Raw genomic sequence first — 21,692 nt, 5'->3', positions numbered from 1 at the left:
GCTAACAGCCTGATCCACTAAGGTCTCTTTATGTTTGATGCCATGCTCTTTGTTCACATGCCCAGTTAAATGTTGGCATAAACGAACACAAGTACTAGCATTCAATTGTTATTACCACTAGTCTTTCAATCTTCTACTAAGAGGTTCCCAGTGGCATATCTAATGGTCCCCCACCATTTTTCCCGTCATAACAATCCTATCAGGTAGATCAGCCTGAGCAATAGTGGTTGGGACAAAGTTGTTCAGTCAGTTCCTTGTTCAAGCAAGATCCAGTGTGTGGTTACTGTGGAAAAGGTAAATGCCATGTTATAATTAGGAAAGGAACTGAAAATAAAATTGCCAAGTTCATACTACCCTTATAAAAATCTGTGATGTGACCAACTTAGAGGGGCAGCTAAAATAATGAAGGAGTCACAGCAACTCCCCTGTAAACAAGGGGTGCCACTTCTGGATTGTTTAGCTTAGCGAAGGGGTGGATAAGGAGAAGAATAGTGGTTGTGCCAAGAATTATGCACGGTGCAGAAAAAGTGGAGAAAGAGGTATTTTTCTCCCTCTCTCATAATATTAGAACTCAGACAAGTCATCCCATATATCTGATTGGTGGGCAACTCAGGACTGACAAAAGGAAGCACTTTTCACAGAGCATTGCTAAACTACGGCATCATTTCCACAAGGTGCAGTGATGACTCTAAAAAGAGAATGGACAAATGTATAGGAAGGAAGGCTGTCAAAGGCTGCTGCTCCGACCACTATGTGCTTCCTCCAGTTCTGAGGTAGTTTGTACCTTTATGTACACCAGTTGCTGGGGAGCATGGACAGGAGGAGGTTGTTGAACTCTGCTTGTGGTTTTCCAACAGGCAACTGGTTGGCTGCTGCATGAACAGGTCTCTGGCTAGATGAACCCTTCTTTTGATCCAGCATGGCTCTCCTTATGTTCTTATACAGGACTCACTAACCAGGGGAGCAGAGCCTCAGGACCATGGGCCAAATCCAGCGCTCCAGTATTCCCCAAATTGCAACCCCCCCCCTTCTTGGCCTTGGCCCCCTTCCTCAACCACTGTTTGATTTCCTGACTTTTTTTTTTTACCATTTCCCCCATTCTGAAAGGTTGAAATGCTTCTCTTGCGGGCTTATCTACTGGCAATAAGAACTTTAGGTTAAAGTATGCCAGCAATTTTGGTATTGTGGCTCCACCCCTTTGCCTTTAGCCCTTCCCACCCTTGGAATGTGACCTCTGAGAACGCCTCTGACATGGAAATGGGTCTCCAGGCTGGAAGAGTTTTGGCTCCCATCAACAGTCTATCCTAGAAACCAGCAATTAGACTCCCCGGGCCTGAAATCCAGTCTCCGGAGCAGCACCAGCTTCTGCCCTGTTCCCAGCAGAGAAGCAACAGGGGCCTGCTGAGTGAGTGTGACAAAGAAGCAAAAGGAGCCCTGCCCCACCACCCTTCATCCCCTAGTCAAAGTAGCCATCCTGATGCTAAACAGAGGCTTTGTTTCAAAAGTCCCATCCAAATTCCTCTGTGCATACTGGAACCAGTGTCTGCATGACTCCATTTGTAAAATGCATTCCACATGGATTGCACTGGCTTATATGCCAGCTACTTCTGAACCGCCTGATCTCCTCAGTTCTGTTCAATGTTTACATGACAGCCATTCACATCTGGAAATATAACATCTGGGTTGCAAAATTAAAAGCAGAAGTTATGTTAGTTAATAGCTTCCAAAACCCAATCCTGGCATGCCAGAGCAAGAGTAAATTGTGGTATTTCCCTGAAAAGTCATTCTCACCTTGTCAACCAACTATGATTCCAATAATTACTGGGGAAGTGGAACATTCAGACACATTCCCCACACTGATATCGCAGCAGAACTGAGCAATCTGCATGAAGCTTTGTCACCAAACCGTGTGCCTACATTCCAAGTGTTATCATTCTGGAAGAACACATCTACTGACTCCAGCTTTTGATTAGAGATGGAATGTATGTGCTTAATGTTGCAGAAGGTCAGCAGTGCACCATGACAAAAAGTCTGGAGAACATGGACAAAGATAGATCCATCCTATAGAAGGCCCATCTCATTAGATGGGAGGAAAATTAAATTCCAAGGTGCAGAACTTCAGACCTGGGCTCCTAGTCAAGTCTCATGATGTTCCCAAGATGAACATTCCCCCTTCCTCTGGCCATATCCCCTTTTCCTTCCCCGGTTTTCACTGGGTAGTTTTTGTGAGGTCCCCCCCCCCCAACATTCTGTATAAACCTTGAGAGAGGTTGTGATGCCCTTTTGGACTTACCCTTTTTCCTTCAGCACTTTTCCCCACCAGCAAGTGGCCCCTGAAAGATTCTTGGAAATGGAGTTTGGCCCTCAAGCTGAGAGAGCTCTGTAGCATTCATTCCCTCCAGGTCAAACCCCTGAGATGCTTTCCTGATCAACTGAAGATGAGCAAAATTAAGAGATCAAATAAGAACTGCAAATAACACTGCTATAATCATTGACTAATACATAAAACAGCTAAAATTGCACTCAAAAGATGCAGGTAAAAGTCAGCCAGAGTGCAATCCTATGCATGTTTAGACCAAAAAAGGCCTATGTCTCCCAACATTCCCCAGCCAGCTGTACTGCCAGAGGAATGCTGGGAGCTGTAGGATGTTTTCTGTAGTATAATGCACAGGATTGTGCCCTTAGTGAATCAAAACTGAGACAACTTCACAGTTTGTTGTTGCCCAGATGCTGTTGATCGGCAACATCAAGGTCCAGCCCTTTGACTGGTTCTTCATCCCTTTTCCATGCTAAAATCTGGGCAGAAGACACATTCTAAATAGCGGAAAGCTCATGGCAGTTCTTCCAACAGAGGACATCTGCCCACCTTCCCTACTATACTTTTAAAACCAGTTCTCAGTTTGCACTTCTTTTCTGTTTCGTCTAAGCTTTGTAATTAGGTTGGAATCCTTCTGAGCAAAAGATATGCTTCCACACATGTTCATTGGCATGAAAAAGAGGAGCCAAATTTCATCTGGGCAGATTCTAGGTTTGACCTTTCTGTATGATTAGCAGCAGGAGGTATGCAAGCTATCCCTGCTATAGTAAGTCGTGAAAAGCACACATGTAGATTTTCTTTATCGCAGTGGGTGTCTTGTGTTACCAGACATGAATAACCGTCTTTGCTCATGTTTAATGAAGCTTGTTGCCTGTTCTGGTTGTCTCCCTGTTGATTTCTAGAAGACCACATGGTTGTAAGGATTTTACCCTTACTGAAATTTATGGCAAGACAGGAGACATTTACTAATTATTATTTACTGCATTTACTGGAACTTTTATCCTGCTTTTCAGAGAGCTATAGTCTCCCAAAACAGGCTACATCAATGAGAGAGAGAGAGAGAGAGAGAGAGAGAGAGAGAGAGAGAGAGAGACACTGCCATCAGGATTTAAAAAGACAAAAAGTACAAGGGAAGGGAAGAGGAAGAAGGTGAGGTTTGTAAGGCCAGAATATGGTAGTAAATTAAGAAGCCATTTAAATGCACTCCAGCTAGGCTGAACTTCCTTTGCTGGCATTCTTACTCAAATAGCAACCAGTGGTGCTGTTTCTTTGGCCAGTGGATGCAGCCCAAGCATTCTTTCCCCTGATTTCTGCAGTCCCCGGGCAACTATCGACTACTGCTCCCATAATCCCTGCTGCTTGGTCATGCTGACTGGAGATGATGGGGCTGTAGCCTAATCCTCTAAGAAGGGTTCGGTTTTCTAACCTTGCTTTCTGGCACGATGCAGGAGTAAAGTAATAGTGGCAACAAGGCAAGAAATAGCTACTCATGTATAATCCCTGCAAAAACAGAGAAGAAAGAAGGATTTGAACAAGAAAGAAGGTGTAGATCGTGTCGTAAGCCTGGTGGATCAAGAGGAAAAGCATTTAATCCAGCACTCCCTTTTCAACAGTAACCAGGCAAATAAGTCTAGAGTGTTTTCTGGAACCATCTTGTGCAGCTTCTCCCCAATGTGAAGCTATTAAGTGGTGCGGTGCCTCAGAGCATGTTCGTTCCTTTGCACTCCCAAGACTGATATGCTGCTAGACCTACATTCCTGCACATCCCTTTCCTCACAAGCCATGTTTTTAAAGCCAGTGTTGAACGCTTCCGGGCAGAAGCCATTTTTCTGGATGGAAGCCAGCAAGTAACCTGGATTGGCAGCCCGATCAGTCTCTCTGCCCAGATGCCTTTGAATTATTTTAAAGTGTTAAAAAGTGCTCTAAAGAAGATTATCATGCCCCTGTCAAATAGCCCTGAAGCCAGGGAACAGAAGCTGGCATGGCAGTTGAGGAATTTTGGAGTAAAATAGCCAAGTCAACAGGAGGTGTGGATGGCACAAAGGGATGAAGGGCATTGAGTGATTCAAAACATTTGTCACCGCTGATGTGAACACCAATGTATACATGTGACATCCCTGAGTGGGCAACAGCACCAAGCAACATCAAACAACATCACCAAACAACATCACCAAAAAAAAATTTATACAGCCATGATAAAGCCAAATCTGCTCTGACCATCAGATAGAGAGTCACAGCTTAAGAAAATGAATCAGCTATTTCTTAGACTACCAATATCCACCCAACAGATCAGGCCAGATTGCTACCCAGGAAAAATCTGTGGCAGGGCAGACCAAGAAGAGATAATAACAGAATACCATTGTTCTCACCGACGGTTCCCAGCAAATATTACTCAGATGACCTCCAACCGATCCTGGGCAACGACACTCTCCCAGTGCCCAGGTGGCAGCATGCCTTGCCCATGGTCAGCTACCCAGCGGAAAAAGAATCCTCGACACCACCCACAAATGTCATTACAGAGATACAAACTAGGAACTAGGCCCCAAGGGAGACCCAGAGGCCAACTCTATCCCCTTATCTACCATGGCAACAATATAATGGGACTTAACAAGGTTGCTTACAACATCAGGACTTCCCCTACTAGTTCATCTTCCACTGTGATATCCATCATCATCATCATCATCATCATCATCATCATCATCATCATCATCATCATCTACCATCAGTGCCTTGCTGTATTCTACATAGGACAAACAGGCCGCTCTCTAAGCAAAGCAACAGATGGATATCAATCTGACAAAAGGAATAAAGTTTTCAGACACTTGTGAGGGAGCACTTCATCCTCCACAGGCACTTCGTGTGAGGTCACATTTTGCACTAAGCCACTATGCAAATAGCCAACGGTGGGCTGGTTCTTCACAAAATAACTCAAGTTGCATTTGATGATTAGGTTCACCATGACTTGTCCCCCTCACCCCTCTTCCCACCTGGTTTTCTAGGGGACTTAGCAGCTAAAGCAACCTTGCTTCCTCTTCCCACTGTGCCCACATGCTTTTTTATGCTCACAATGGCTTTTTCGCCCTCCCCACTCCCTTTTTTTTTATGGGTTATTTTGTGATTTCTGAGATGAGAGCTAGTGACAGCCTCTCTAAAACTCCCAAGTGGCCCATCAGAGAGGCTGTGACTCGTTTGCCACCCTTCAAAAACATTTTTTAAAATTTGTGCACTTCTTAAACATTTTCATTAATTACAGAAATAGTCTTCCACAAGTACCTTGGTGTATACTTCAGAGGTACAAACTGGGTAGCTGCATTTCCTGGGCTATGTCCTGCTAGGTTTCTGCCGTCAAAGTGCAGCAGATTCCCCTCCTGGACATTGTCCCAGGGTGGCTATAAAAAGTTTTAGCTTTTACTTAAAATATAGCTTTACTGTCAAAAGGCAAGCTGTCAGGGGAAAGCAATGCTATGAGGGATCTTGGCTTGCAAAAACGGGGTGAGGACTTCCTTTTCTTAGTAGTAAGATTCCCAGGGTTTTTAGTGTTCCCTCCCATAGTTTTCAGCAACGCCTCCACACACACCTTTCCACCATTTCCTAAATGCTTTGGAAAGGAGAAATGTTCCTCCCACCTTATTTCTTCTGACAGCTGTCAAAAGTGAGGCTTCCTTTCAAAACAGGGATTGAGGCAGAGCTAGGCTTTGTATATGCAGTTGTAGAGGCAGATACAGACATGAAATTGCTGAAGTACATTAAGAAATACACTCCATTTCCTGTGGTTTGAATAGGACAAAGATGCTTTTCACACAACTTAAGCAGCTCACTGTCCTAATGAGATCTGTGTTACCACCCTTAAGGTAATAATCACTGTCTGAACTTCCCCTCATTTTAGTTTTGTATTTCAGTATGTTAATAATCCCCTCACTGCAAGGACCATTCGGTTATCACCTAGCAACTCTTATGAAGGGCAAGTGTTGAAGTAATTATCACTGTCTGTAGTCTTTGCATTTCAATTCCCTGCTGACAACACTGTTTACATTCTCCCCCATACTCACCCGGTGGGTACATAAATCAGCCAATCTGAAGTTAATACTTCATGCATCTGATGTCAAGGACAAAAGCTGCTACCAAGATGAAGGAATGTATTGATGGTTAAGGTGCCCTAAAGCCCTTTGTTATCTTTGCAATAAAACTAATGGTCATGAATTAAAACTCAAAGGCCATGCAGCAACAAATGTCAGGGTGAATAAAAGGGTTTCCAGCATGCCCCTAAACTGTAAAAGGTCACGCTGTATATCTGTGGGGAGAGCATTCCACAGAGGGGCACCAACACAGAAAAGGCCTTCTCCCTGGTTGTTTTACCTGCTGCACCTCTTTCTGTTTTTATTGCATTCTATTCTGGGAGAGGGGAAGCCATACTGAATTACATTTTATTGCATTATGGTTTTTTCATCATTGTTAGTGGCCTTGAATGCTGTATAAGCACCAGGAGGGTAGGGTACAAAATGTATACATATAAATCAACAAATGCATAAGCATCAGCAAATACTAGTCTTAATAACAGATATAACTCTAAACAAATAATCTTAATAATATCCTTTTAATATTTATTGCTATTTAATGTCTATCAATATTCATTAATAGCCATATCAAATAATTCTGACTATTATTAGCAACACTGAAGCCAGAATAGTATTAAACAAGCATGTAAGTTCTTTCTGGAATCCACGTGGAGTTATTTGGATTTCAGAGGGAACACTCTGCCCTTCCGTTTGAGTCCATGAAGGCACACGCAAATGAACACATTCTCTCTTGCTCTTTGGCATGTCCTTCAGCACCAGTGCAAGATGACACATAACTCCTTTTAAACACCTGCTCAAATAATTTGTCATAATAAAGTACTATAAGTGTTTCCACTTTTGTTCTCTAATTGGCATTGTTTGTTTTATCCTGGCAGCTTCCTGATTGAAATGGAACCTCAGGATAATTTAATATAATCACATTTCTCTGGGCAAAGACTTTATTGTGAAGCCAGATAGTGTTATATGGGATTGCACTGGCCATGTACTGAACCAGCTTCATTACTTAAAATGGGAATAAGCATGTAATTTGTCGTTAAACAGCATTCAAACTCCTTTGAAGACTTTGTGACTCGGTATTTTCCACATCTCCCTTTCTGGATTATGCTGCCAATTAAAAATGGCAGGTTATGCACAATGAACATTTCATGTTATGTTATGAGGGCACGCAGCCTGAAGGTTAGGCATAGTAATTTGCTGTAACTGGCAGCAAATTAAGATGAGCCTATTTGTAATGAAGCTTCATTACACTGGTCCTAGAAAAGTTATTTACTGGGTTAACTCCCCAGATGACTGAGCTTTGATCCTCAATAACAGAGTCTTGGCCCAACCCAAAGGCTATTCTCACCCCTGGCAGTACAATAATAAAATGCTCACAGCAAGCATTTCAAAGAGCCCTTTCTTCTGGTGGGGCAAGTTTATGGTAGCGACAATAGCATGGGAACTGTTTCTTTTCTGCTGTCACTGATGCAGCAGATGCATACATGCGTTCATAAAATCAATTTGCACAATTTTATATGTGGGTTTTTTTAAAGGAAAAAAGAAAGCCTGCCTCCTTCTCTAGCTTTCTACAGGCATACAGAAAACTAATCTGGGCCATAACAACTTCCTACACACAAGCTCCATATCATAAAAGACCTTGAAACTGGGAATATTACTACCTTTTGATCAAGAGGTCTGTATGTGAAGCAGAAAGACTATAGGCTGGCCCAAGCCCAAACTAAAATACATGCTATCCCTAATTCACTGGTACTGGTTCATCCACCAAATGTTCTGCTGCTGCTGTTGTTTCCAGTCCTGTTTCAGAATCTCCATGAAGGCTGTGGCATTCAAATCAGGTTTGGAAAGGTCTAAAAGCCTTCCAGCATTCCAGCCTTCTGAGAACAATGTGCGGTGCTTAGATTAGAGTGCCTACTTGCAAATCACCAAAAAGAGGACATACATCACCAAGAGATATGTGCTAGTTTATATGTACAGGTGCCCACATGGAAATTATTGTGATTGCAATAGAAATTCAAAATAACTCACTATTTATACTGGGGCAGACCATAGCCAAGTGACCTGTGGAAACTGTGGGTGGTCAGCTTCAAGGCCCAACTCTTTCTTCTTACTATGAAACCAGACTGGAGACATCTTCAACGGGAGGACACCTTCAACCAGAGGACTGTCCTTCCTTCAAATGGAAGACATGGTCTCCAAGCCTAGAAGCAACTACAAGTTCTGATTTCCCAGTACACAGTACATAGTTGCCACCCACTGACCTTTCGCAACCTGCACCCTTCCCAGCTGAACAGAAATCTCTCTGCTAAGGTAGCCCTCTATGCATTCCTCAGAGAAGATGATGCATGCGGGCATAGGTTTGTATATAATTTGCCTGTGCTGATATATATGCATGAATGAAAAATTAGAAATGATTATTATAATACAAATTTCACCCTATATACTGGGGAAGAGTGTGACCAGGGCACCATGTGTATGCCTGCTCCATCTACTGTCCAGAAGCCAGGTGTTGATGGGCAACTTCAAGGTACCTGCTGCTCATCCTTTTTATGACTCCTTATCTTTAAACCAGGCTTCATACAGGGCATCTCTGCAAACAGGCAAGCATCCTCTGTAATAAACAACACCTGACAACTCTGCTTTGCATCTCAAACTTCTAGCAAATGATGCAAGACAGGGAGTTGATATGCAAGTTCTTGTCTAGATCAAGAGGATGGCAGATTGGGTCAAGAGGACTGCCAAGAAAGGTCTTGGCCATCCAAAGATAAACACAGGAGTGTGTGATGATAAGCCCAAGCAGTCAGTTGGAAATGATCCAATCAGAAATGCATTCATTTGGGATGTTTGTAGTATGTCCATGAAATCCATCCATTTCTAACTGATCAGTACAAAATGGTGACTGCCCGGTACTTAATTGAACAGGCATTCTATTGGTCACATGGTATAGTATCATAAAAATTTGAAGAAGACAGTCTCAAGACCAACAGAGGGATCTCTCAAGCTAATTTCACACGGAAGAAATACTTTTTTATGAGAAGGCAATGGAATATAATTATAAGTAGGAATTGCCGGTGGGCAGTTGATTTCCTTCTTGGACGATTGAGGTCACGCTGTATTAAGCCTCCTGCTGCTTGTCTTTTCCAAGATGGGTATTAATGTCTCATATGAGCACCTATTAACATAAATAATACATATCCAGCTCTGTTAAAATGCAAACATGCTTCCTGTTGCTCCTCCTGTGAAACCATTGTGGTCTCTTGTTATCTGGTCATGCTCTTGGGCCAAAGGAGGAGGACACTTTCTTTGCTGCAGCTGGTACCACAAACAAGGACAATCTTGCTGGGAAACCAGGCCTTTAGAGCTGCAAAAGTTAATGTCAGCAAGGCATACATTTGCAACAATTCGATCATGAGTCTACAGATGGAACATCAATAGGAACATCCAAGGCTTCAGCCTACATCCCGCCTGACCTGGGTGGGTCATCTGCATTCATATCTCCAGCCACATCTCACCATTCTTCATCCAGTCACTAGCAAGCAATGCAAGGTAGGAAGATGGCGTGAAGGAATTTGTCCAGAATAGGTTGAACAGAGATTTTGAAGGGAGCTCTAAGCTCTTGTAGACTTCCAAGGGCATAATCAGTACTATGAAATCAGTACTGACTCTGGGGTTTTGGGGGCCCTTCAGTAAAACAGCATCCATGGTGACCAGGCACTATGAAAACAGTTGGGTAGTGTAGAATTGGAAATAGAAATAAGCATTAGTGATACACATGGATGCGGAGAGCAGATCTGGATAAGCCCACTGGCTTAAGAATTTTGCAAGTTTTCTGGAAATGAATGGGAAATTTCCCAAACTAATCAGATGGTTCGGGAAATGATTGCTTCTGCAATTCCAAGAGCCCACAGAGGAACTACTGCATGTCAGGTATTACTAACCAGCATGATGGAGCAATGGACGGGGGAGGAAGCACGGGGAGGAAACTTCCTCTTCTCCCTTTCCTGCTTTTCCTATATTGTGGTCCACTTAAGGGAAGGGAACAAGACAACATATTTGGGTGCAATGGACAAGCTTTTGTGGAAGAGAAGGGCAAGCTGGTGAATGGGTAGAGGGAGATGGGAATTACTCTCCAGTTCAAATCCAAATTCAGATTAGGGTCTTGTAAAACTCACCCCTGTTTTGAGGGGAGGCTGTAACAAACTCCTGAGGAACTCCTTAGGGCTCCTGAAAAGTCTTGTTGCTGAGCAAGCCTTAGCACTTCTCACTGAACTACAGTTCCCAGGATTCCAAGAGTGAGCATATGGATGAACATTAGGCCTGTCAGAGTTAGTCTTGCCTACGCTGGATACTTGACCTTTCCCACACTCACTGCCTACAAATTCCAACTGACTCTTTCCCCTGTCCTGAGCACCACCACCTCAGCTAGACACTAAAGTGAGAGGAAGCTAGCTGCATAGCTTGAAGAACATTTGCAGAAGAAAACTGGTTGGCATGATAAGGGTGACACATACTGTCCCTGTCTTCCAATTCTTTGCTGGGAAATACGCTTGCTTATATAGTGACTGGTTCACTTGCATGTAAATTGTTACTTGCATGTAAATTGTTACTGAACCATGAGTCCTTGTTGAAATGTGGGTTGCTATGTTGTCTGAACCCATCTGCACTGACAAGCCACCGCTCATCAACCATGAACAACCCATGAAGATAGCCCATCATTTCTTGCTCATTCACCATTGTGTGCTATTTTAGTTGGCTTCAGACAACATGAAAATCCACATTTTAGCAACAGCCTATGCTTCAGATGACAGTCAAACCATATTCACCCCGTGAGTGGGCATATTGTTGTGTGAACCAGGGTTATGACAAAGTTCTGTAGAATCTGTCCCTCTTCAGTTCACAGACTTCTTCTCATGACCCGCCCAGTCGTAGAAAGTGAGCTGAGCTGAAAGGACGTCCACAAGCTCTTGCAGAAGTCCAGGTGCTAAATCAGGAACGTTCCTTTGTGTCATGTGCAGCACAAAGGCTGCAAGTCACATGCGTGGAAGACGGCCTCCTCCGGCTCAGCAGTTGCACGAGACTCAGTTGCAAGCAAGCACCACACCAACATTCAGGCTCATAGCTGCAGGAAAGTGAGCCAGAGTTTGGGAAGCTGGGTCAAGGGAATCCAACAGAATCTTACCCCAAAACAGATTCCTCATGGATCCTTAGCCTGAACCCAGTCCATCCTGCAATCTGATGCAGATTCACTTGGAAGTAAGATCCTTCAAAATGATGGGACTTACTTCTGAATAGACATGCATAGACTTGCACTATAAACTAATTAAGGGAGTGGATTTTCTATGATCATTTTCTTTTTCTTAAGAAGAAGAATATGAAATGCAACTGAGGTCATTTTCCTGTCAATTCATGAAAAAATAAGAAAAAATGGTATCAGCTGCTCCATCAAAACAGAACAATCCCTCCCCACAGCAATGTGACAAGATGGTATTTCCCACTAACTGTATGCTGAGTCAACATCAGGTGTTTCAGTTTCCTTTTTTGCCTTCTGTGAGCCACTGAACATTCCTTTTTGGACTTTGCTGATCTTAAGAAGGCCACAGAAATGCGCAAAAGCACGCAAGTTCCTTGTGGCCCATTGTCAGTAAAAGCCTGATGATTAAACTGCAAAGTGGAATTGCTCTCAGCTTTCATTATTGTTCAGTAGTGTTTATTTCATTGACCTTAATATGGTAAGACACTCACAGGACTTTATTTTTTAAAGAAAGATCTTCTTGATCAGGAGTGATAAACTTCAGGCCTTCCAGCTCAACCCATCCTGCTAGGGTTCCCCAGGTGGATGTGTTCATCTCCTGGTCCTGCAACCTTCCCCTCAAGCACCAACAGTTTGGTGGTTTCCCAGCTTTTGTGCAAATTTCCCCCCATTTAAAAGGACTCTTCAAAGTTTGGATACCGACTTTTGCTGGTATTTTGGGCCCTGCCCCGTTTGCAGCTCCTGAAAGCGTCTCTGAAATGGAATTCATGCCTTAGACTGAAAGAGAGCCAACACCACTGCTCTAGGCCAACCTTTGGGAGTATTAGCAGAGCTTTTCATGGAGACCAGATAAAAATAATTGTTCGTGATGCTAAAAGTACTTTAAAGTGGGTTGGGAAAAGAACAGTTCCAGAGCACAGTAAGCAGATAGAACATTAATGGTCACCTTTTGGGTTCTTTGCTTGCAGCATAGAGTCATTTTGATGCTTTGGACTATTATGTGATTAAGGATGATTAAGGATGGATGATATGGATGCTGTGCAGGGAAGAGATTTTTAGGTTCACAGCCAAGTTCACCTAGGTCAATGCCAAGGATTCTCAGATCTTTCATCTTTGTTTACCTACTTACATTTTTCCTCTCCTGGAGTTCTGCTTACAGGCATTTGAAAAACAACAAAACCTAGTTTACATATTGCTGATTCCACATATTTGGATGGAATGAGGGGTGTTTGTTTTATTTGAAGGAAACAACACCAAGATGCGGATTTGATAAATACAGAGCAGATCCACATACAAAAGTATGAAAGAGAATGATGAAGGGTACAAGAGAGAGAAAGCTTGCTGAAACTTATATTATACAGCACGACATATTGCATGAATTCAAGGAAATGTATATAGAAGTGTATAGATTGCAGTTCTAAGTTCTTTGTGACTTTGGAGCTTCTCAAGTTGTGGTGGTTCCCATTCTTGCTGCATTTACAAATACCTTGCTATTTATTGTTTTTTAGGTACTGTACTGAAAGCTGCACTTTTAGCCATCAGTTCACTAAGCAGAATAAAGCAGTTATCTCAGGCAGCAGGTGCTGAGAGGGGGCAACCTGTTGCCTTCAGGGGCATTGGACCATCACTAATGTAAGTAGCTTCATCTGCCAGTCCAGAAGACTCTCCTAAATGTAGTTTGTTTTTTGCAGGCAGCCAAATGTTTTGGGCCCGCCCTGATCAGTTCCAAAGATATTTGGGATCAGAATGACAAGGCATATTTAGAGAGATGGAGAAAGTTGTTAATCAACTGACCTACATTCAGTTTCATTATTATCTAAAGAAGCTATAAAGAACTGTGAGTAGGGAATGACAAGTGCACAAGAAACATCTTGAGTCAAAAAGTCCATGGTATAAGAGTGCAGCTGTAGTCACTGAAACCAAAATACAAATTTGGGCCCAAATTTTGCTTAAGTGAAGTTAAGTTGCTGTTGTTAACTTGCATGAGAGACAATCAAGAATCTACAGAAAGGCGCTGGCCACCTCCAGCTGTCTAAAGTATGCCCTCCTTGCACTCCAGGAGGTATGGAAGATGTTGAGCATGCCTTCCTCCTGCCAGTAATATGCTCTCTTATGCATGCTCCCAGCCTCTCACCACAGGCAGGATCCTGCATAGGCATGACCTGTCAAGGGCTCTGCTAAGGGCCCACATTCCAGCAGGGACTCAGTGACAACAGTCCTTTGGACTTGCTTCTCCTTTTCACCACTGCAACCTGCTTGTTCACCTGAATCTGCACCTGCATAATGAAAAGGAGGAGCAGATGCCTGCCACCACCTCATTTTTCAGGGGGTCTCTGCCTCTCGAGCAAGAGGAAGGGTGTAAAAAGACAGCAGATGCTAACAATGGTCCTCAGAGGGCAGACTTACTTGGGGGGGAAGGGGTCCCATTGTGAGAACCATGAAAACCCTCAAGCTGGCACTGCCTCCCACATTCCTGGGATCTTGATGTACATATAGTTGGGACCACGTATTTTCTGAGTTCTGCCCAGAACAAAAGCCGTGATCTTAAAAGTTCCTGCTTTTAATATAATCTCAGCCATGAACTCGCTTTTCTCAACCTTTACTCTGCAATATACACTATGGATAAAATTAAGTGGTCCTACCTTATAGATTTTTTGTAAGGATTTATGGGATAGTTTAAGTCACTCATATAAGAATACTCGAAGCACACTATATAAACAGGAAAAATGAGAAAGATCAGTGCAGAAAACTGCCCTCTTCCATGCTGCCAGTTTTTAAGAAATTCTATGCATTCATGGACCTCTATGGGACTTACTCCCAAGTATGTGGGAATAGCATTGGCGCCTAAGAATGCGAATGCACGGCCAGTCAAGTCAACAGAAAGGGTGCCGTGAAGGTCAATGAACTGTGGGACATGCTGTTGCTTCTGAAATATGCTGCAGGTTTGCAAATTCAGTGAACCAGCAGGAAAGGACAGGAAATTATACTTATAAATGACCGAGGGAGAACTCACAATGTGTGCACATATGTATGCACAGCAGAACCATGCTGTAAAACTAATTTGTTGGTAGTTTAAGTGACAGCATCGAATCAAACTCCTGAAAAGCTGTCATGAAGAACAAAGCCAAAAAGTGGCTCCACTGATAATATGGAAGGAAGAGCCATTGACTGCCTGTTCTGCACATATTTAAGTTAATAGTAATGCAGAATTATAATGCAGAATTATTATTGTACCAACAGTTCTGCAGAATTCCCTACGGCTGGAGCTCAGGCAGGCTCCAACCCTGTGTCATTTTGTCACCTGCCGAAGATGCCTTTATTCTGGGAAGCCTTGCTAACCTGCCATGATTTCAATGTTATCTTACTTTTAATGCATTGTTTTTATATTTTTAGCTGTTTGTTTCTCAAGAGTGAAGAATTTGTCTAGATACCAAGCAGTACAAATGCTGTAGGTAAATTTTTAACATACGGTGATCACCATCCAATCGATTCACCACTACTAATGACAATGTGGGAAACATTTGCAAAGCGCATGAGCGCACCTAACTTGCATGTCTTTCCTCCTGGCCATAGATGGGATTTCAGGCAATGGCATTGTGAAAGCTCAAGCACATCCAGCGGGTATCTTGCACTGGTTGCAGTTTGACCTGGTTTGGGCACGACCCCTATTTAGTATTCACCCTCCCATCACAATGCACACACGCACACACATACGTGCTATTGCAATTAGAATCACGTGCAGGAAAGGGTGTGGACAACCTGGCAGCATCACTGCATCATCGTCCGTCACCACAGCCTTCCATTGCTGAAACAGCCATTTCTGAGACAAGAAGCTTTCACTACCACTGTGTGATTGCTGATTTTAGAACCCTGTGCAGTTTACAACCCTGCAATTGACAGAGCTATAGAGGTAAAGAGAAGACAGAGGGCTCTGACTAACAGGCTTGTCCCCACTCTCCCCTCATGAGTAGGGCTCCTGTAATTGTCAAACGGTTGAAAAATTCAACCAGGAAGTCATATATTCTTGAAACATGCTTCAGGATTATAAAATTTCAGGAATAAATAAATAAGCAAATGTTTTTATGGAACAACTGTACTCCATCTTCCTCCTCCCATGGTGGGTTCTACTGCTGACTAGATAGCAAAAGACCCTTAAATAGACTGAGTCGTCTGAGCTCAGTGGGGTTTACTCTGAGGTAAGTGAGTACAGGACTGTTCCTATCCTGCCTTTCTATCCCACAATGGTGGCTTAAGCAATTCCACAACTCCCCACCTACAGTCTAAAATGGGGCAGTTCCTTCTACCACCTCACCTTCCTGCATCTCTTATTCTTATTAATTTTGTTTCTAAACTGCCCAATAGCCAAAGCTCCTGGGTGGTTTACAACAACACATAAAATGCAATATAAAAACACAAGCAGCAATAAAAACATCATAAAAGTCCTATCCAAAGCTTGTTATGTAGGTCTTTCCAACTTGGACACAGCCCCATCAAGCCCATGTTCAGCCATCACCGTCTTTGACAGTCCATGGCAGGAGATCCATTCACCATGCAGATGACCATGTGCACCTCTTTTATTCGGTTTGCCGGTGAGCGATTGTGAGAGTGTGCAGTCCACAGACTTCCTCCCACTACAAATAAAGTGCAGTGAGCAATGGGTTTAATTGGAGCAGGCATTGCCAGAAGGGCAGTTGGGATCTCCAAGTCCTTTCTGATCGATATGCAGGGACTTCTGACCTCCATATTTAACAATAGCTGTAACAACTGGAGTTCCCACATCCACTTCCCCAAATTATACTGCAGAAATGAAGAAAACTTGGGGTGAAATTAGGGGTGTTTTGACTGTGAACTTCGTCAGTTCTGGTACTCAGAACAAGTTCCTAAGCTCTGGGTGCTTTAACTCTAAGGGTAGAATCCTATTACATATAAACAGAAAAAGTCCTACAAGTTCCCGTATGTGAGAGTTGTAGGATTTTTTTCTAGTCTAAATATGAAGGGATTTCACTGAGCGGTTTGGTTTTTGCCCTAGAAGAATCAATCCGATGTGGCTAAAGTCTGCACACAATTAAATTAGGGACTTCTGCAATTGGTCATGAGTATGGTATGCCCACTTTGCAGAAGAAGCAGTTTGTGGAGCAGATGGGGAAAGTCCACATGCGCATAAGAAGCAGGGCAGCCCAAGGCAACATGGAGACCATGGCCCACGCTGCCATAGCAGAATGGATTAGCACCACAGGGCAGCATCTCGGGTTGCTCTGTGTGTGGGTGTGCTTGGGTGGACAGATTGGTTGTGGACAAGCTACCATCTTGCAAGTTACTGATCAATATCCTGCAGTTTATACAACATTTTGAGGAGTCTTCCTTCCACCCTTCCACTTTAAGAAGATAAATCTAGCAAAATTCAACAAGTTTGCTTTTGAAAAAAAAATAAAGAAAACAGTTGGAACATGAACAGTGTTTCCACCAGTGTTGTAATGTGAGACTCATTAGATTTAATGTTCTTCACCACAGGTAGCATCAGCTGATATCTGGGTTACAGCTTCTTCACCAAACAAAATTCTACAACAACTGTGGCTGAAAGATGGAGGGAGAGGATGGTATTATCAGTTCATGCAAGATGGCAAAGAGGCTACTGAGGGTCCACTGAACTACACAAACAAACAAAAACTATAGGAGGAATGCTTCGGCTAATTGGCAGGCTAACCAGCTATCCCACAATTCAATTCAGATTTTACCCCATGTTAAATACCTTTTATCATGTTCATTATGTGGTTTACCATCATCTCATTCTTCAGTGGTGAAATGGTACAAAGGAATGCTGTGGTGTTCTCATTTGTCCATCTATTTTATGGCGTCTGGTGCTAATACTTTGACAGACTTTCAACCTAAAATGAAATTCTACATATTCTAGCCAGAATAGAGAACTTGAAAGGCAATATGGAAGCCGTAAGTGGTCTTCTAGTACTAATGAGAAGTTCATTCCTGTTTCAAATCATGCAAACATATTCTATTTGTAATTCTGACTGCAAGAAAGATCCTAATTCTTTACAAATGGTTGCAATTTCCTGAGTCTGCATTGATGTACCTGTGTACTTCTGAAAAAAAAAAATTTGCCCCCTTGAACCACATTTTCAGGCTTTGCTTGAGCAGGTGTGCATTTCTCCTGTTAGTCAATAAACACTTTTCCTGTTTGTCAATAAGGTGCTGTCATTCAGGGCCAAAAACAAGGCATGTCAAGCACAGAGGCAGAAAAAGAAGCTTGATGAAATTCAGCCGTCCCTTCATGTAGCATTGCATTCATATTGCAGTTTGGGGTGTGTGAAGTATTCCACATAGCACAGATAGATGGAGATCCGCAGCATCCATATGTCCCCCTGTTGCTTACTTTGGGCCTCAATGGCCCTTGTATACCTAGTATAATCCTGATACTTGTTGATGAAAATCGATGTTGCAAGACAGTGGCTGGACTCACACGATGATGGCAAAATAGAAGCCATGATGGTTTCTTTTCCCTGCCACCATATCAGCCAGTCATGCGCTGGGCAATTTGCTGCCTTCCACCTGCAACACATGACTTCATCTGTTCTGAATCTGGAAAGATGGCCAGGGAGATGACTTCCAGAACACTCTAGAATCCTATAACAAGTCATGGGTTTTGGGCTGGTTTTGAAGCCACCCGTGCCATGTACCTTGCTGGGTTCAGATGAAACGGAAGCTGCACGCCATAAGGATAATTCAGCCAGTCACATGGCACATAACCAGCTTGCACAGAGCAGGGAAAAGAAGCCACCATGGGTTTGCATAATAACTGGGGATGGCTTGTTGTGTTCTCTGAACTCAGTCAGAGTGGGTAATCTACCATGCGGCGCCATTCAGACAACACAAACCACCCTGGCATGTCAGGTTGTGTGAACCCATTCACAGGGGCTTGGCTAAGTTTGCTTAGGGTTTACTGCTGAGCCAGAAATTTCATGGCATTGCATGACACTCAAGCCTTGTAGCAACCACTAGTGTCCGGTAAAGAAATCACAGGTGGGGTGGAGGGTTAAAAAACCACCTTGGTTTATTAAGCAGCCCCATGTCATGCAAGCAAGCCTAGTGTGCCCAGCTGGACAAGCAATTATTGATTTTTTTTTCAGTTTTGCACAAATTGAAAGAAATTCCATCCATGGTAAGAATGCATTTTATGATCACCTCTACCAAATACATTATGAAGGAGTTTGTATTTTTGTTTCAATACTGTAGTGTACAAAACCCATTTGATTAGAGATGGCAGCTGAATGAAATGTGTGCTTCTGTATAACAGTGGAAGTAAAATCATTGTCAGATTCCCAAACTCTGAAAAAAAATCTGTTTCTTGCCTGAATTGTAATGGTAAAAATCTGCAAGATCCAAGATTTTGTTGAAAAGTGGCATTCATTTATGTGATTTCTCAACAATAGTGATTATTTAGTGACTATATGCATATTCTGTATTTTAACCTTAAAAGTTAATCATTATACAGCTGATTGTTTTATTATTTGATGACATTTGCTTGCTTAATCTATTTTATCCTGTACCAGCAATTCCACCCTAGTTTTAATGGAATAATAAGAACCCAGCCATTTTAAAAGCAAAGAATGGAGAGGCTCAAAAGCTAAGAACCCATAAGCCACAACACTCTTACTGGGCATTAGATGCCCACAGTGAGGATTATCCCAGATGCTAAATAATCCAGTGGAAATGTTTATGTTGTTACTCTTGAGTATTGTGCAACCCTAAATGACGCATCTGTTATCTCCTTGATAATTCCCTCCCCTGCCCCAAACTGCGCCTGGGCTATGGCCTTGAGTAGCTTGTACGGATCCTGGAATGTGCGCTGCAGATGTAATGACTCAAAGCCATGATTCAAACCAGGCAGGAGCCAAGGTATCCCACAAGTGGCTGCAGATAAGGAAACATGCAATGGGACAAGATTGGGGCTCCTGACACGTTTTATATCAAAGTAAGGACTTTTGGCACAACGTTAGCCAAAGTTCATTTTCTATTCCAGTGCTGTATTATTCAGGAACCCTAGGCGTGTTCTTAACTTGAAAACCGTCTAATATTACATTTAAAACATATTTGAAAAAGGATCTGAAATGTACTGAAAGGCAGGATTTTAATTAGAGGATGGTAGAACATCATGAGAAGGCAAAACTCCCAGGAGAAGACAATCTTGTTAGGGAAAGTTGAAGGCGGAAGAAGAAAGGGAAGACCAAATATGAGATGGATTGACTCCATAAAGAGAGTCACAGCCTTGAATGTACAAGAGTAATGCAGGGTTGTCATGGATTTTGGAGGGCTTTTGTTCACTGAGTCACCCATAAGTCAGAGTTAACTTGACAGCTCATAACAGCAGCAAAAGAAATAGAAGAGGGATACAGAATCTCAGGCTGAAAATAGACCACTGTTCAGGAGAAGGGGGAGTTGGGACTGATGGCTTACTTGGTATCCATTGTTACAACATCGCTGTATGCTCAGAGAGGGGTGGTATAGAGATGATGGTGGTGACGATGATGATATCCAAATGGCACCCCTTCTTTTCTACTCTGGAGTACTTCATCTAGGTGGCTGAAAACAGTGATCTAAGTTATATGCAGGCTAAGGCACAGGGTAGCATAGTATTCTATTGCATTTATATCCCATCTTCTTCCCTGTGGGAGGAATGCTGGGGAGTTTACATACAGCTCTATTATATCCTCAGAAGAACCCTGTGAAATAATTTCATATGGGAACAAATAACTGGGCCAGAGTTGCCCAGTGAACTTTGTGGCCAAGTCAGGACTAGGACCCAGGTTCCCAGTCTGACTACCACATCACACTGATGCTCAAGGGCAGATGGAATGGGATTGTGCCCCCAAATAATGCCCAATTCAGCCCTCCTTTGTGAGGTTTGCAGGCACGAACGTTGCACAGCTCAAAATGGCAGCTCAGAGTCTGCCATCGAACGGCCGTTAAAGTCCCCCCCGTCACTTCTGAATTGTAAGCCTTTTGGCTGACTGGCCCGCCTCATCTTCAGCCTGTTGCTCTTTGTTCCAGAGCCTCTCCTGGCTCCCTCAGGAGACACCTACACGCATCCTGTCTGCCAGCAGGTGTATTAAACAGGGAGTGCCACCAAGCCTGGGCCTCTCAAGGCAGCACAAACCTTGGAAGAGGAAAATGCCATCAGCCGCAAAAGAGGCAGCTCTGTCAACACAGCAATTAAGCTGTCAGGGTTTTATGTGCACCTCAGTTCAGACTTGTGCCTTAACCCTTTCTTCCCAGGTCTCACTGCTGGCTGGGCTATGTTTGGAGGAAATGCGAAGCACTGCCAGATTTCTTTAAAAGAAAAAGGGAAAGGGAAAAAACTTTCATTTCTCATCTTGTTACTTTCCTGTTCATTCTGTCAATTACAGCATAATCCAACCGTAATGCTTTTCCTTCCCCCTCTTTTTAACTGGTTTGTACATTAATATCTGGCTTGGCACATTTACGCCTGTGTCATGAAGATCTAGCTGTAATATTCAGAATGATAAAACTGTATGTGCAGTCACAAAATTGTTAATTCTGCACCCGAAACTAACAGACAGCTGGGATTATATGTTTGAAGGTTCTGCTTTAGTAATAGCTACAAACAAGAAAGGTAGAGACATTAGCATGCGTTTGATTTTAAATAAAAAGTAGTTCACATTCATGAACAGAGAGAAAAGTTTTACTAGAAACTTAGAGTTTTGGACCATAGCCAGGGAGGGGTCAGAAATTCACTTCCCAAGCCAGCTTCCTAACCTGAGATTTTTCCCAATGTTTAGGCTAAAATGTCCAGCATTCCTGAGAACTGGCCATATCAGCTGGGGCTGATGGGAATCAAGATCAAAACAGCTGGAGGACACCATCTAGAGGAGACCATGCTAAGCACTTTGCCTTCCTATTTGTAGCTGGCCACCTGTCAAACCTCCCGTCTCCCTTGAAAGGGGTTGCTCACGCTTTCGTTCCTTCCCCAGCCCCTGGAGCTTCTCAGGAAAAAGTGGGAAAATGAGAGGGGCCAGACAAG

Source organism: Varanus komodoensis, unplaced genomic scaffold (assembly GCF_004798865.1).
Source record: "Varanus komodoensis strain SLA01 unplaced genomic scaffold, ASM479886v1 scaffold37, whole genome shotgun sequence".
NCBI lineage: Eukaryota > Metazoa > Chordata > Lepidosauria > Squamata > Varanidae > Varanus > Varanus komodoensis.
Note: the sequence above shows the minus strand (reverse complement) of the source record.